Raw genomic sequence first — 14,706 nt, forward strand, 5'->3', positions numbered from 1 at the left:
TCGTCAATTTTAGTCCGAAATGGCTCATTTTTTGTGGGCATGCTCCACTTGAGCCATAGTTGGGGCTAAAACAAAAAAATCTGGCACAGCGAACCATTTTGGACAAGTTTTCACCAATTTCCCAAAAAGCATCCGCGCTCGATGAGGCTTAACTTTTTCGATCACCGAGGCTTTTTGAGGCTCTAAAATGTGTAAATATCGAATAATAGTATTCTATGAGGTTTGAATACTCAAAAGAAAAAGCCTACAACACCTGGTGTTCCCAAGCGGTCACCCATCCAAGTACTAACCAGGCCCAATGTTGCTTAACTTCGGTGATCGGACGAGAACCGGTGCATTCAACATGGTATGGTCGTAGGCATTTGCGTAAGTGGGAGCGAATTTATATACAACAGTATTGTATTGTAGTCCTATATTCATATACAGGATCACTTTAACTCGCCGCCTTGCGGTTTGCAAAATAGTCACTTAATACATGCAATTTTAGCCACGTTTGTGTTATAATTTATGCAATTCGTAGCCATACAGTGTATTATGACCAACGCACAAACTTTTTGCTTCCAACCATCCACAATACAGTGGAACGGCCCCAAAACAAGGGAGAGATGAATTGGGTCCGAGGAACCTGTTCGACCGGACATTGAACCGGAGGCATGACTTCAGTGGGTTTAGGCGGGTACTTGGGAAAATCATAGCTCAATTGCTTTTAGCCTAATTGTTGTGATAAACTTATTAAATAGGTAAGTATCAACTCTATTTGATAAGTTTTATTTGAATGCACTCTGCGTTAGCGGAGTGCAGCCTAAAGAATGGAACTCAGCGATTTGCACTAACTTATAAGTTAGATTAATAAAGGGAAATTTTACAATTATTATTGATGTTTCCGAGACAGTTCCAAATATCAAATATAGAGTAAACGCAAGCAGGGGAACTATTAGAATGGCCTTTACAAGTATATGGGGTGTGTTTGGAGCAATGGTTATTGCTGAAATTGTCATTTACAAAAAGTATCCGCGCTCGATGAGGCTTAACTTTTTCGATCACCGAACTTTGTTTTGGCCACCAAATCGTCAATTTTAGTCCGAAATGGCTCATTTTTTGTGGGCATGCTCCACTTGAGCCATAGTTGGGGCTAAAACAAAAAAATCTGGCACAGCGAACCATTTTGGACAAGTTTTCACCAATTTCCAAAAAAAGTATCCGCGCTCGATGAGGCTTAACTTTTTCGATCACCGAACTTTGTTTTGGCCACCAAATCGTCAATTTTAGTCCGAAATGGCTCATTTTTTGTGGGCATGCTCCACTTGAGCCATAGTTGGGGCTAAAACAAAAAAATCTGGCACAGCGAACCATTTTTGACAAGTTTTCACCAATTTCCAAAAAAGTATCCGCGCTCGATGAGGCTTAACTTTTTCGATCACCGAACTTTGTTTTGGCCACCAAATCGTCAATTTTAGTCCGAAATGGCTCATTTTTTGTGGGCATGCTCCACTTGAGCCATAGTTGGGGCTAAAACAAAAAAATCTGGCACAGCGAACCATTTTTGACAAGTTTTCACCAATTTCCAAAAAAGTATCCGCGCTCGATGAGGCTTAACTTTTTCGATCACCGAACTTTGTTTTGGCCACCAAATCGTCAATTTTAGTCCGAAATGGCTCATTTTTTGTGGGCATGCTCCACTTGAGCCATAGTTGGGGCTAAAACAAAAAAATCTGGCACAGCGAACCATTTTGGACAAGTTTTCACCAATTTCCAAAAAAGTATCCGCGCTCGATGAGGCTTAACTTTTTCGATCACCGAGGCTTTTTGAGGCTCTAAAATGTGTAAATATCGAATAATAGTTTTCTATGAGGTTTGAATACTCAAAAGAAAAAGCCTACAACACCTGGTGTTCCCAAGCGGTCACCCATCCAAGTACTAACCAGGCCCAATGTTGCTTAACTTCGGTGATCGGACGAGAACCGGTGCATTCAACATGGTATGGTCGTAGGCATTTGCGTAAGTGGGAGCGAATTTATATACAACAGTATTGTATTGTAGTCCTATATTCATATACAGGATCACTTTAACTCGCCGTCTTGCGGTTTGCAAAATAGTCACTTAATACATGCAATTTTAGCCACGTTTGTGTTATAATTTATGCAATTCGTAGCCATACAGTGTATTATGACCAACGCACAAACTTTTTGCTTCCAACCATCCACAATACAGTGGAACGGCCCCAAAACAAGGGAGAGATGAATTGGGTCCGAGGAACCTGTTCGACCGGACATTGAACCGGAGGCATGACTTCAGTGGGTTTAGGCGGGTACTTGGGAAAATCATAGCTCAATTGCTTTTAGCCTAATTGAACGTCCTTTGGGAGTGAGTCTTTTATAAAAAGAGATTTTTCACTAAAAGCTGCTTTTTCACTAAGATTTAAAATCCTGGCTTTTTCTTTTACCTTTTTCTCCTAATTTTACAAAATATTTTCTCTTCAAAATTTCTTTTAAATCCCTTTCCTCCTTAGCTTTAGCTTTTTAAGTTCCTCTTTTTAAGTTGCTCTCTCCTTTACTGTAGAGCGCTTAGAGTTCTTATTAAATTAACTTCTGAGTTTTCCAAAACACTAATTTTTTTTGAGAAACCTTTCGTTTGTCACAATCTACTTTTCATAAGTCTTCGTCTTCAAACAATTAAGTTTTCCCCTATGGGGGAGAACACTATCCCCTCGTTGATTACGCCTACTCCCAGCGAAAACCAAAATATGTATTCTTCAATCACTCAAAAAGGCTTGTCGAAAGAAACCAACTCAAGCGAATTCCAGATCATGCAAATTATTCCTCCTTTTACGAAATCAATTATTTCAAACACAGATTCTTTGAACAACGCCTATCTTCAGTGTGCTAAATCAATTCTGCACGAATTCCCGCAAGAAGCACGAAATCAAATAACAATCAGCAAAACATTCGCATACATAAGAGACAAAAGACTTCATTCGCTGACTGTTGTTTCACCACCAACTGTCAAAAAGCAATACCATTCGATTAGATCCAGAGGCCTAAATTTACTAGGCAAAACCGTTTTTACTATGGGCAAACATTTCCTCAACACAGAAAAATCATTCTATCCTAGAAGATACAATATCAAATTCAGTAATCTCCCTTATGTTTGCACAGACACTGAAGCCCTGAAACTAATAGATCTTCCAGAGGGAATAGAACATAGCCCCGCAATTATTCGAATGAAAGACAACATAGGAGGCGATCTCATCTTCAATGGTTATGCAACACTGAGTGTGACAGTGAAAAACGCAACTGAAGAGGGAAGATTAAAAACTTGGTCATATGAAAATCGGATCGCAGAATTCAAAGAATGGAACAGCTTAGAGATCAAGTTCCATGCTCCCTCATTACATAACTGCAGTTACTGTAAAGAAAGCAAACTACAGTATCGGGGACACCATAAAGATTGGTGCTACTTATGGCAAAACCAGCTACAAAGAATCAAAAATGTGCAAAACATAAACAAAGAAACAAAGATTAATCGTGCTGAAAAGCAGAAACCAACAAATTTTCATAAAGTTCCCGAAACTGAAACAATCAGTGACACCTCGTCTTGCAACTTGACCATAGATGAAGAGGAAGTGGAAGAAACTTATACAGAAGAAATTTGTAGTGGCACAACAGAAAAGGCTACAGTCATAGAACAAGAAACAGAAAACGCTGACAAAACCTCAACCAACATACAAAACGCTGAATGTAATGATTCCGCCTATCTTAATACAGAGAAGTTTCAATCTTTAGAGCTTGATAATAGTGCTGTTCTCAAACAGTACAGACCAGGCGCCAAAAGGCCACTTAGTGAAACACAAAAACAACAAAACGCGCAAATCGCAAAACACTTCTTGAACGATCAGTGGATTAAGAAGAAAAATCAGTTCGAACAAAACAAAAATGATTGAGCACAAAGTTTTCTGTTTGAATTCATGTGGCCTTAAGAGCCCGAAAAAATTCTTCGCAATAATCGAAAAATGCTACAAATTAGCTAGCGGAACTTTATTCATTTTGTGTATCCAAGAATCGAAAATTCCAGCTCTATCTCGTTCACACGAAACAGTTCTCGAGCAATACAAATTACGCTATCATCTAGTGCCTGCAATAAACTGCAGTGGAGGTTTAGTTACAGTTTGGAGTGAAGAACTAAAAACTGATAATCAAATACTGCAATCACGAGATCACTCTGGAATTAATTTTACGGAACTCAATCTAACTGTATTCAATGTATATCTGAATACAAGCTTCTATTGTGAAAAGTTGAAGCAATTAAGCTCAAATCTCTCGAAACTCAACACGGAACGATCTATTGTTTTAGCAGGGGATTTTAATGCTTTCAGTCATGATTCGCGAAACACTTCAACTGCTCTTCGAAGCGTAGACGATAGAGTTAAGCGATTTGTAAAGCTCCAAACGGTTACAGAGCATGCTCTACTATTTGATGCAGCGGTAGAACTGGACGTACTTGATTTCACACACTATGACAAAAGAACATCGTCTTTTTCACGAATAGACTATTTTTTTACAAACCAAACCCAGTACAGCGAAATGAAAGTACATCGGAGCAATTTCTCAGATCACATGCTGTTAGAACCAAGCAACAAAAGCGAAGAAAAAGAACGAGGCCAAAGCTTTTGGAAAATGAACGATGCTATTTTATTTCCAAACAAAGAGTACATCAAAACAGAAATAGAAGCATTTGGAATGAACTGTTTGACACATGAAAGTTATGAAGAGCTGAAGTGCCACATACGTGATGTCTGCGAAGCCTTAGCTATTAATAAATCAAAAATCTTAAGCTCGCAAATGAAAAACATCCTGGCCGAAGAGAAAAGGCTGAGAGAACAAATACAAAATCATGACTCCAATGAAAAAATTTTAAAACCATATAATGATACAGTCTCGACAATAAATGCGTTTGACAACAACAAACAAAAAGATCAGTTCATCCGCTTCAAGAAATTGACCCAATCATGCGAACTTGGAAACGCGAAAGACTTGAAAACTTGGGCAAAGCAAAAAAACAACACGAACAATATTACTTCACTTAGGGTTGGTGCAAGTGTTACAACAAATCAGGAAGAAATCATCAAAGTCTTTGAAAACCATTTTTCACAGCTTTACAAAAGCAAGAAAAAAGGCTCTTTTGAGATTTTTCTTGACCATTTGAACGAGCGCAAAAACGAAGCAACAAATGATGTAAATGAAATCACCATAGATGAAGTATTGAAAGCAATTAACAAACTCAATGCAAAGAGCTCACCGGGTTTGGATGGAATAACCTCAAACTTTTACAAGATTTTTAAGAGAGAAATGGCCCCATTGCTACAAAGCATTTTCAACAATATTGTTCGAACTGAAAAAGTCCCTGAAAGCCAAAATATTGCAATCTTAAAACTTCTGCCTAAAACTGATAATCCGGGAACTGTTGATGAATTTAGACCTATAAGCTTGCTGAACACTGACCTCAAAATTCTATCACACATTCTATCTGCCAGAATCATAATAGATCTTGAAGACATAATAGGCCAACATCAGCATGCATACTTGAGCAAAAGACAAATCCATATAGCATTAAATAAAGTTCGAAAAGCCCATAAGCAACTAAATAACAGCAAATGCCTTGTGAATCTGGATTTTTCAAAAGCTTTTGACAAAGTAGACAGAGATTACATCTTCGCCCTTCTCGATAAAATTGGCATTGACCAATACACAAAATCTGCCATCAGAACAGTTTACAATGAAACGAAAGCAATTATTGAAATCAATGGCTAACTTTCCAAAACAATTGTACTACAACGCGGAGTTAGGCAAGGTTGTCCCCTTTCAGCTTTACTTTTCATACTTGCTGTTGAGCCCTTGCTTTGCTGTATAGACAACTCACCACATATTAAAGGATTCACCAGCTCAAAAACAGTGGCTTATGCAGACGACATTACTTGCTCAATACGCATATCATCGATTGAAGGACTATTTGACACTGTCAAAGATTTTTGCGATTGCACTCAACTAGAAATCAACGTCAAAAAGAGTGAGATCCTGTCAACGAGAGACATAGCTTTCTATAAAACTGTACGTGTAACAAAAATCCTGGGCATTAAATTCTTTACTGATAAATCATCAACAAACTTACTTGATCTCATCAAAACACAAATTGCCATTTACATGCGCTTCATTTCTCGATCGAAAACTTTAAAAGCCAAGAGACAAATCATTGAAACTTTTATCCTTCCAAAGTTCCTGTATTATTCAAGACACACGGACACAACAGTAAATATTCTGACGAATGTTCAAAAACTCATCAACAATCTACTAAAAACTGGTGACAAAATGAAAATTAGAAGTGAAGTTCTTTACCAATCTGTTGCTGTGGGCGGTATCTCTCTTCCACATATTACATCAAAAATAATCTCAGCAAAACTGATAGACGAAATTAACTCATCAAACGAGAACGATGTTTCCTTTCCAAATGACTTAACAATTTTGTTAAAATCTTTAAAGCTCAAAGTCTCTCAAACTGACAACAGTATCCTTCTGTTTAAGAACAACATCGAAACTTCCCTGGGACTTGACAAAGCCTTAAGAACAAGTGAGATTTACTGGTATATCATTGCTCAAGTTTTTCCAACAAGTTTTATCGAGGACCGCTTAAACAAATCCGTCACAAAGTACAATTGTTCAACGAAAGAATTAACTCTCTTTAGCAAAAATATCTGGAAATTTTACAAACTTTTGCCACAACAACAAAATCTTTTATATCGCCTTGCCTTCAATTGTCTTGCTGACAAACAGATTAGATGGATGAAAAATTTTTCAGAGTCACCAATTTGCAGCTATTGCGAAAAAGAGTTTGAAACATCGGAACATTTAATTCTCAAATGCGAACAATTATCTGGAGCGAGAAGTACCCTAAGGCTGAATAGTTGGCGCGACGTCTTTGTAAATATGAAAGTTGAAACTCTTAGATTTACGGCAAGTGTCCTAAATGGATCCTGGCAAGAAACCCCTGAACAAACAAAAAACTATTTGAATTTTGTACTTAATTTGTAAAGCTTCAACAATGAAATCTGATAAATTTTCCTTGTAAATACCAACTGTAACGATTCATCAATGAAAACTGCTGAATTATTTCAACATCATTGTAAATAACAACTGTAAATAATAGCATCTGAATTTATTATTTAAAAGCCTAATTGTTGTGATAAACTTATTAAATAGGTAAGTATCAACTCTATTTGATAAGTTTTATTTGAATGCACTCTGCGTTAGCGGAGTGCAGCCTAAAGAATGGAACTCAGCGATTTGCACTAACTTAAAAGTTAGATTAATAAAGGGAAATTTTACAATTATTATTGATGTTTCCGAGACAGTTCCAAATATCAAATATACAGTAAACGCAAGCAGGGGAACTATTAGAATGGCCTTTACAAGTATATGGGGTGTGTTTGGAGCAATGGTTATTGCTGAAATTGTCATTTACAAAAAGTATCCGCGCTCGATGAGGCTTAACTTTTTCGATCACCGAACTTTGTTTTGGCCACCAAATCGTCAATTTTAGTCCGAAATGGCTCATTTTTTGTGGGCATGCTCCACTTGAGCCATAGTTGGGGCTAAAAGAAAAAAATCTGGCACAGCGAACCATTTTGGACAAGTTTTCACCAATTTCCAAAAAAGTATCCGCGCTCGATGAGGCTTATTTTTTTCGATCACCGAACTTTGTTCTGGCCACCAAATCGTCAATTTTAGTCCGAAATGGCTCATTTTTTGTGGGCATGCTCCACCTGAGCCATAGTTGGGGCTAAAACAAAAAAATCTGGCACAGCAAACCATTTTGGACAAGTTTTCACCAATTTCCAAAAAAGTATCCGCGCTCGATGAGGCTTAACTTTTTCGATCACCGAACTTTGTTTTGGCCACCAAATCGTCAATTTTAGTCCGAAATGGCTCATTTTTGTGGGCATGCTCCACTTGAGCCATAGTTGGGGCTAAAACAAAAAAATCTGGCACAGCGAACCATTTTGGACAAGTTTTCACCAATTTCCAAAAAAGTATCCGCGCTCGATGAGGCTTAACTTTTTCGATCACCGAGGCTTTTTGAGGCTCTAAAATGTGTAAATATCGAATAATAGTATTCTATGAGGTTTGAATACTCAAAAGAAAAAGCCTACAACACCTGGTGTTCCCAAGCGGTCACCCATCCAAGTACTAACCAGGCCCAATGTTGCTTAACTTCGGTGATCGGACGAGAACCGGTGCATTCAACATGGTATGGTCGTAGGCATTTGCGTAAGTGGGAGCGAATTTATATACAACAGTATTGTATTGTAGTCCTATTTTCATATACAGGATCACTTTAACTCGCCGTCTTGCGGTTTGCAAAATAGTCACTTAATACATGCAATTTTAGCCACGTTTGTGTTATAATTTATGCAATTCGTAGCCATACAGTGTATTATGACCAACGCACAAACTTTTTGCTTCCAACCATCCACAATACAGTGGAACGGCCCCAAAACAAGGGAGGGATGAATTGGGTCCGAGGAACCTGTTCGACCGGACATTGAACCGGAGGCATGACTTCAGTGGGTTTAGGCCGGTACTTGGGAAAATCATAGCTCAATTGCTTTTAGCCTAATTGTTGTGATAAACTTATTAAATAGGTAAGTATCAACTCTATTTGATAAGTTTTTATTTGAATGCACTCTGCGTTAGCGGAGTGCAGCCTAAAGAATGGAACTCAGCGATTTGCACTAACTTAAAAGTTAGATTAATAAAGGGAAATTTTACAATTATTATTGATGTTTCCGAGACAGTTCCAAATATCAAATATACAGTAAATGCAAGCAGGGGAACTATTAGAATGGCCTTTACAAGTCAATGGGGTGTGTTTGGAGCAATGGTTATTGCTGAAATTGTCATTTACAAAAAGTATCCGCGCTCGATGAGGCTTAACTTTTTCGATCACCGAACTTTGTTTTGGCCACCAAATCGTCAATTTTAGTCCGAAATGGCTCATTTTTTGTGGGCATGCTCCACTTGAGCCATAGTTGGGTCTAAAACAAAAAAATCTGGCACAGCGAACCATTTTGGACAAGTTTTCACCAATTTCCAAAAAAGTATCCGCGCTCGATGAGGCTTAACTTTTTCGATCACCGAACTTTGTTTTGGCCACCAAATCGTCAATTTTAGTCCGAAATGGCTCATTTTTTGTGGGCATGCTCCACTTGAGCCATAGTTGGGGCTAAAACAAAAAAAACTGGCACAGCGAACCATTTTGGACAAGTTTTCACCAATTTCCAAAAAAGTATCCGCGCTCGATGAGGCTTAACTTTTTCGATCACCGAACTTTGTTTTGGCCACCAAATCGTCAATTTTAGTCCGAAATGGCTCATTTTTTGTGGGCATGCTCCACTTGAGCCATAGTTGGGGCTAAAACAAAAAAATCTGGCACAGCGAACCATTTTGGAAAAGTTTTCACCAATTTCCAAAAAAGTATCCGCGCTCGATGAGGCTTAACTTTTTCGATCACCGAACTTTGTTTTGGCCACCAAATCGTCAATTTTAGTCCGAAATGGCTCATTTTTTGTGGGCATGCTCCACTTGAGCCATAGTTGGGTCTAAAACAAAAAAATCTGGCACAGCGAACCATTTTGGACAAGTTTTCACCAATTTCCAAAAAAGTATCCGCGCTCGATGAGGCTTAACTTTTTCGATCACCGAACTTTGTTTTGGCCACCAAATCGTCAATTTTAGTCCGAAATGGCTCATTTTTTGTGGGCATGCTCCACTTGAGCCATAGTTGGGGCTAAAACAAAAAAAACTGGCACAGCGAACCATTTTGGACAAGTTTTCACCAATTTCCAAAAAAGTATCCGCGCTCGATGAGGCTTAACTTTTTCGATCACCGAACTTTGTTTTGGCCACCAAATCGTCAATTTTAGTCCGAAATGGCTCATTTTTTGTGGGCATGCTCCACTTGAGCCATAGTTGGGGCTAAAACAAAAAAATCTGGCACAGCGAACCATTTTGGAAAAGTTTTCACCAATTTCCAAAAAAGTATCCGCGCTCGATGAGGCTTAACTTTTTCGATCACCGAACTTTGTTTTGGCCACCAAATCGTCAATTTTAGTCCGAAATGGCTCATTTTTTGTGGGCATGCTCCACTTGAGCCATAGTTGGGGCTAAAACAAAAAAATCTGGCACAGCGAACCATTTTGGACAAGTTTTCACCAATTTCCAAAAAAGTATCCGCGCTCGATGAGGCTTAACTTTTTCGATCACCGAACTTTGTTTTGGCCACCAAATCGTCAATTTTAGTCCGAAATGGCTCATTTTTTGTGGGCATGCTCCACTTGAGCCATAGTTGGGGCTAAAACAAAAAAATCTGGCACAGCGAACCATTTTGGACAAGTTTTCACCAATTTCCAAAAAAGTATCCGCGCTCGATGAGGCTTAACTTTTTCGATCACCGAACTTTGTTTTGGCCACCAAATCGTCAATTTTAGTCCGAAATGGCTCATTTTTGTGGGCATGCTCCACTTGAGCCATAGTTGGGGCTAAAACAAAAAAATCTGGCACAGCGAACCATTTTGGACAAGTTTTCACCAATTTCCAAAAAAGTATCCGCGCTCGATGAGGCTTAACTTTTTCGATCACCGAACTTTGTTTTGGCCACCAAATCGTCAATTTTAGTCCGAAATGGCTCATTTTTTGTGGGCATGCTCCACTTGAGCCATAGTTGGGGCTAAAACAAAAAAATCTGGCACAGCGAACCATTTTGGACAAGTTTTCACCAATTTCCAAAAAAGTATCCGCGCTCGATGAGGCTTAACTTTTTCGATCACCGAACTTTGTTTTGGCCACCAAATCGTCAATTTTAGTCCGAAATGGCTCATTTTTTGTGGGCATGCTCCACTTGAGCCATAGTTGGGGCTAAAACAAAAAAATCTGGCACAGCGAACCATTTTGGACAAGTTTTCACCAATTTCCAAAAAAGTATCCGCGCTCGATGAGGCTTAACTTTTTCGATCACCGAACTTTGTTTTGGCCACCAAATCGTCAATTTTAGTCCGAAATGGCTCATTTTTTGTGGGCATGCTCCACTTGAGCCATAGTTGGGGCTAAAACAAAAAAATCTGGCACAGCGAACCATTTTGGACAAGTTTTCACCAATTTCCAAAAAAGTATCCGCGCTCGATGAGGCTTAACTTTTTCGATCACCGAACTTTGTTTTGGCCACCAAATCGTCAATTTTAGTCCGAAATGGCTCATTTTTTGTGGGCATGCTCCACTTGAGCCATAGTTGGGGCTAAAACAAAAAAATCTGGCACAGCGAACCATTTTGGACAAGTTTTCACCAATTTCCAAAAAAGTATCCGCGCTCGATGAGGCTTAACTTTTTCGATCACCGAACTTTGTTTTGGCCACCAAATCGTCAATTTTAGTCCGAAATGGCTCATTTTTTGTGGGCATGCTCCACTTGAGCCATAGTTGGGGCTAAAACAAAAAAATCTGGCACAGCGAACCATTTTGGACAAGTTTTCACCAATTTCCAAAAAAGTATCCGCGCTCGATGAGGCTTAACTTTTTCGATCACCGAACTTTGTTTTGGCCACCAAATCGTCAATTTTAGTCCGAAATGGCTCATTTTTTGTGGGCATGCTCCACTTGAGCCATAGTTGGGGCTAAAACAAAAAAATCTGGCACAGCGAACCATTTTGGACAAGTTTTCACCAATTTCCAAAAAAGTATCCGCGCTCGATGAGGCTTAACTTTTTCGATCACCGAACTTTGTTTTGGCCACCAAATCGTCAATTTTAGTCCGAAATGGCTCATTTTTTGTGGGCATGCTCCACTTGAGCCAAAGTTGGGGCTAAAACAAAAAAATCTGGCACAGCGAACCATTTTGGACAAGTTTTCACCAATTTCCAAAAAAGTATCCGCGCTCGATGAGGCTTAACTTTTTCGATCACCGAACTTTGTTTTGGCCACCAAATCGTCAATTTTAGTCCGAAATGGCTCATTTTTTGTGGGCATGCTCCACTTGAGCCATAGTTGGGGCTAAAACAAAAAAATCTGGCACAGCGAACCATTTTGGACAAGTTTTCACCAATTTCCAAAAAAGTATCCGCGCTCGATGAGGCTTAACTTTTTCGATCACCGAACTTTGTTTTGGCCACCAAATCGTCAATTTTAGTCCGAAATGGCTCATTTTTTGTGGGCATGCTCCACTTGAGCCATAGTTGGGGCTAAAACAAAAAAATCTGGCACAGCGAACCATTTTGGACAAGTTTTCACCAATTTCCAAAAAAGTATCCGCGCTCGATGAGGCTTAACTTTTTCGATCACCGAACATTGTTTTGGCCACCAAATCGTCAATTTTAGTCCGAAATGGCTCATTTTTTGTGGGCATGCTCCACTTGAGCCATAGTTGTGGCTAAAACAAAAAAAATCTGGCACAGCGAACCATTTTGGACAAGTTTTCACCAATTTCCAAAAAAGTATCCGCGCTCGATGAGGCTTAACTTTTTCGATCACCGAACTTTGTTTTGGCCACCAAATCGTCAATTTTAGTCCGAAATGGCTCATTTTTTGTGGGCATGCTCCACTTGAGCCATAGTTGGGGCTAAAACAAAAAAATCTGGCACAGCGAACCATTTTGGACAAGTTTTCACCAATTTCCAAAAAAGTATCCGCGCTCGATGAGGCTTAACTTTTTCGATCACCGAACTTTGTTTTGGCCACCAAATCGTCAATTTTAGTCCGAAATGGCTCATTTTTTGTGGGCATGCTCCACTTGAGCCATAGTTGGGGCTAAAACAAAAAAATCTGGCACAGCGAACCATTTTGGACAAGTTTTCACCAATTTCCAAAAAAGTATCCGCGCTCGATGAGGCTTAACTTTTTCGATCACCGAACTTTGTTTTGGCCACCAAATCGTCAATTTTAGTCCGAAATGGCTCATTTTTTGTGGGCATGCTCCACTTGAGCCATAGTTGGGGCTAAAACAAAAAAATCTGGCACAGCGAACCATTTTGGACAAGTTTTCACCAATTTCCAAAAAAGTATCCGCGCTCGATGAGGCTTAACTTTTTCGATCACCGAACTTTGTTTTGGCCACCAAATCGTCAATTTTAGTCCGAAATGGCTCATTTTTTGTGGGCATGCTCCACTTGAGCCATAGTTGGGGCTAAAACAAAAAAATCTGGCACAGCGAACCATTTTGGACAAGTTTTCACCAATTTCCAAAAAAGTATCCGCGCTCGATGAGGCTTAACTTTTTCGATCACCGAACATTGTTTTGGCCACCAAATCGTCAATTTTAGTCCGAAATGGCTCATTTTTTGTGGGCATGCTCCACTTGAGCCATAGTTGTGGCTAAAACAAAAAAAATCTGGCACAGCGAACCATTTTGGACAAGTTTTCACCAATTTCCAAAAAAGTATCCGCGCTCGATGAGGCTTAACTTTTTCGATCACCGAACTTTGTTTTGGCCACCAAATCGTCAATTTTAGTCCGAAATGGCTCATTTTTTGTGGGCATGCTCCACTTGAGCCATAGTTGGGGCTAAAACAAAAAAATCTGGCACAGCGAACCATTTTGGACAAGTTTTCACCAATTTCCAAAAAAGTATCCGCGCTCGATGAGGCTTAACTTTTTCGATCACCGAACTTTGTTTTGGCCACCAAATCGTCAATTTTAGTCCGAAATGGCTCATTTTTTGTGGGCATGCTCCACTTGAGCCATAGTTGGGGCTAAAACAAAAAAATCTGGCACAGCGAACCATTTTGGACAAGTTTTTACCAATTTCCAAAAAAGTATCCGCGCTCGATGAGGCTTAACTTTTTCGATCACCGAACTTTGTTTTGGCCACCAAATCGTCAATTTTAGTCCGAAATGGCTCATTTTTTGTGGGCATGCTCCACTTGAGCCATAGTTGGGGCTAAAACAAAAAAATCTGGCACAGCGAACCATTTTGGACAAGTTTTCACCAATTTCCAAAAAAGTATCCGCGCTCGATGAGGCTTAACTTTTTCGATCACCGAACTTTGTTTTGGCCACCAAATCGTCAATTTTAGTCCGAAATGGCTCATTTTTTGTGGGCATGCTCCACTTGAGCCATAGTTGGGGCTAAAACAAAAAAAACTGGCACAGCGAACCATTTTGGACAAGTTTTCACCAATTTCCAAAAAAGTATCCGCGCTCGATGAGGCTTAACTTTTTCGATCACCGAACTTTGTTTTGGCCACCAAATCGTCAATTTTAGTCCGAAATGGCTCATTTTTTGTGGGCATGCTCCACTTGAGCCATAGTTGGGGCTAAAACAAAAAAATCTGGCACAGCGAACCATTTTGGACAAGTTTTCACCAATTTCCAAAAAAGTATCCGCGCTCGATGAGGCTTAACTTTTTCGATCACCGAACTTTGTTTTGGCCACCAAATCGTCAATTTTAGTCCGAAATGGCTCATTTTTTGTGGGCATGCTCCACTTGAGCCATAGCTGGGGCTAAAACAAAAAAATCTGGCACAGCGAACCATTTTGGACAAGTTTTCACCAATTTCCAAAAAAGTAACCGCGCTCGATGAGGCTTAACTTTTTCGATCACCGAACTTTGTTTTGGCCACCAAATCGTCAATTTTAGTCCGAAATGGCTCATTTTTTGTGGGCATGCTC

General features: G+C 39.4%; 3 non-coding genes across 3 annotated transcripts; all 3 read right to left on the reverse strand.

Moving 5' to 3' along the window:
- Positions 1-241: 241 nt before the first annotated feature.
- LOC142347677 (5S ribosomal RNA) lies at positions 242-360 on the reverse strand. The gene has a single exon (XR_012760658.1). It is a non-coding gene; the product is annotated as a 5S ribosomal RNA (ribosomal RNA).
- A 1,513-nt stretch (positions 361-1,873) lies between these two features.
- On the reverse strand, positions 1,874-1,992 carry LOC142347678 (5S ribosomal RNA). The gene has a single exon (XR_012760659.1). It is a non-coding gene; the product is annotated as a 5S ribosomal RNA (ribosomal RNA).
- A 6,201-nt stretch (positions 1,993-8,193) lies between these two features.
- On the reverse strand, positions 8,194-8,312 carry LOC142347679 (5S ribosomal RNA). The gene has a single exon (XR_012760660.1). It is a non-coding gene; the product is annotated as a 5S ribosomal RNA (ribosomal RNA).
- Positions 8,313-14,706: the final 6,394 nt, after the last annotated feature.

This window comes from Convolutriloba macropyga, chromosome 9 (assembly GCF_964194025.1).
Source record: "Convolutriloba macropyga chromosome 9, txConMacr16.3, whole genome shotgun sequence".
Lineage (NCBI taxonomy): Eukaryota > Metazoa > Xenacoelomorpha > Acoela > Convolutidae > Convolutriloba > Convolutriloba macropyga.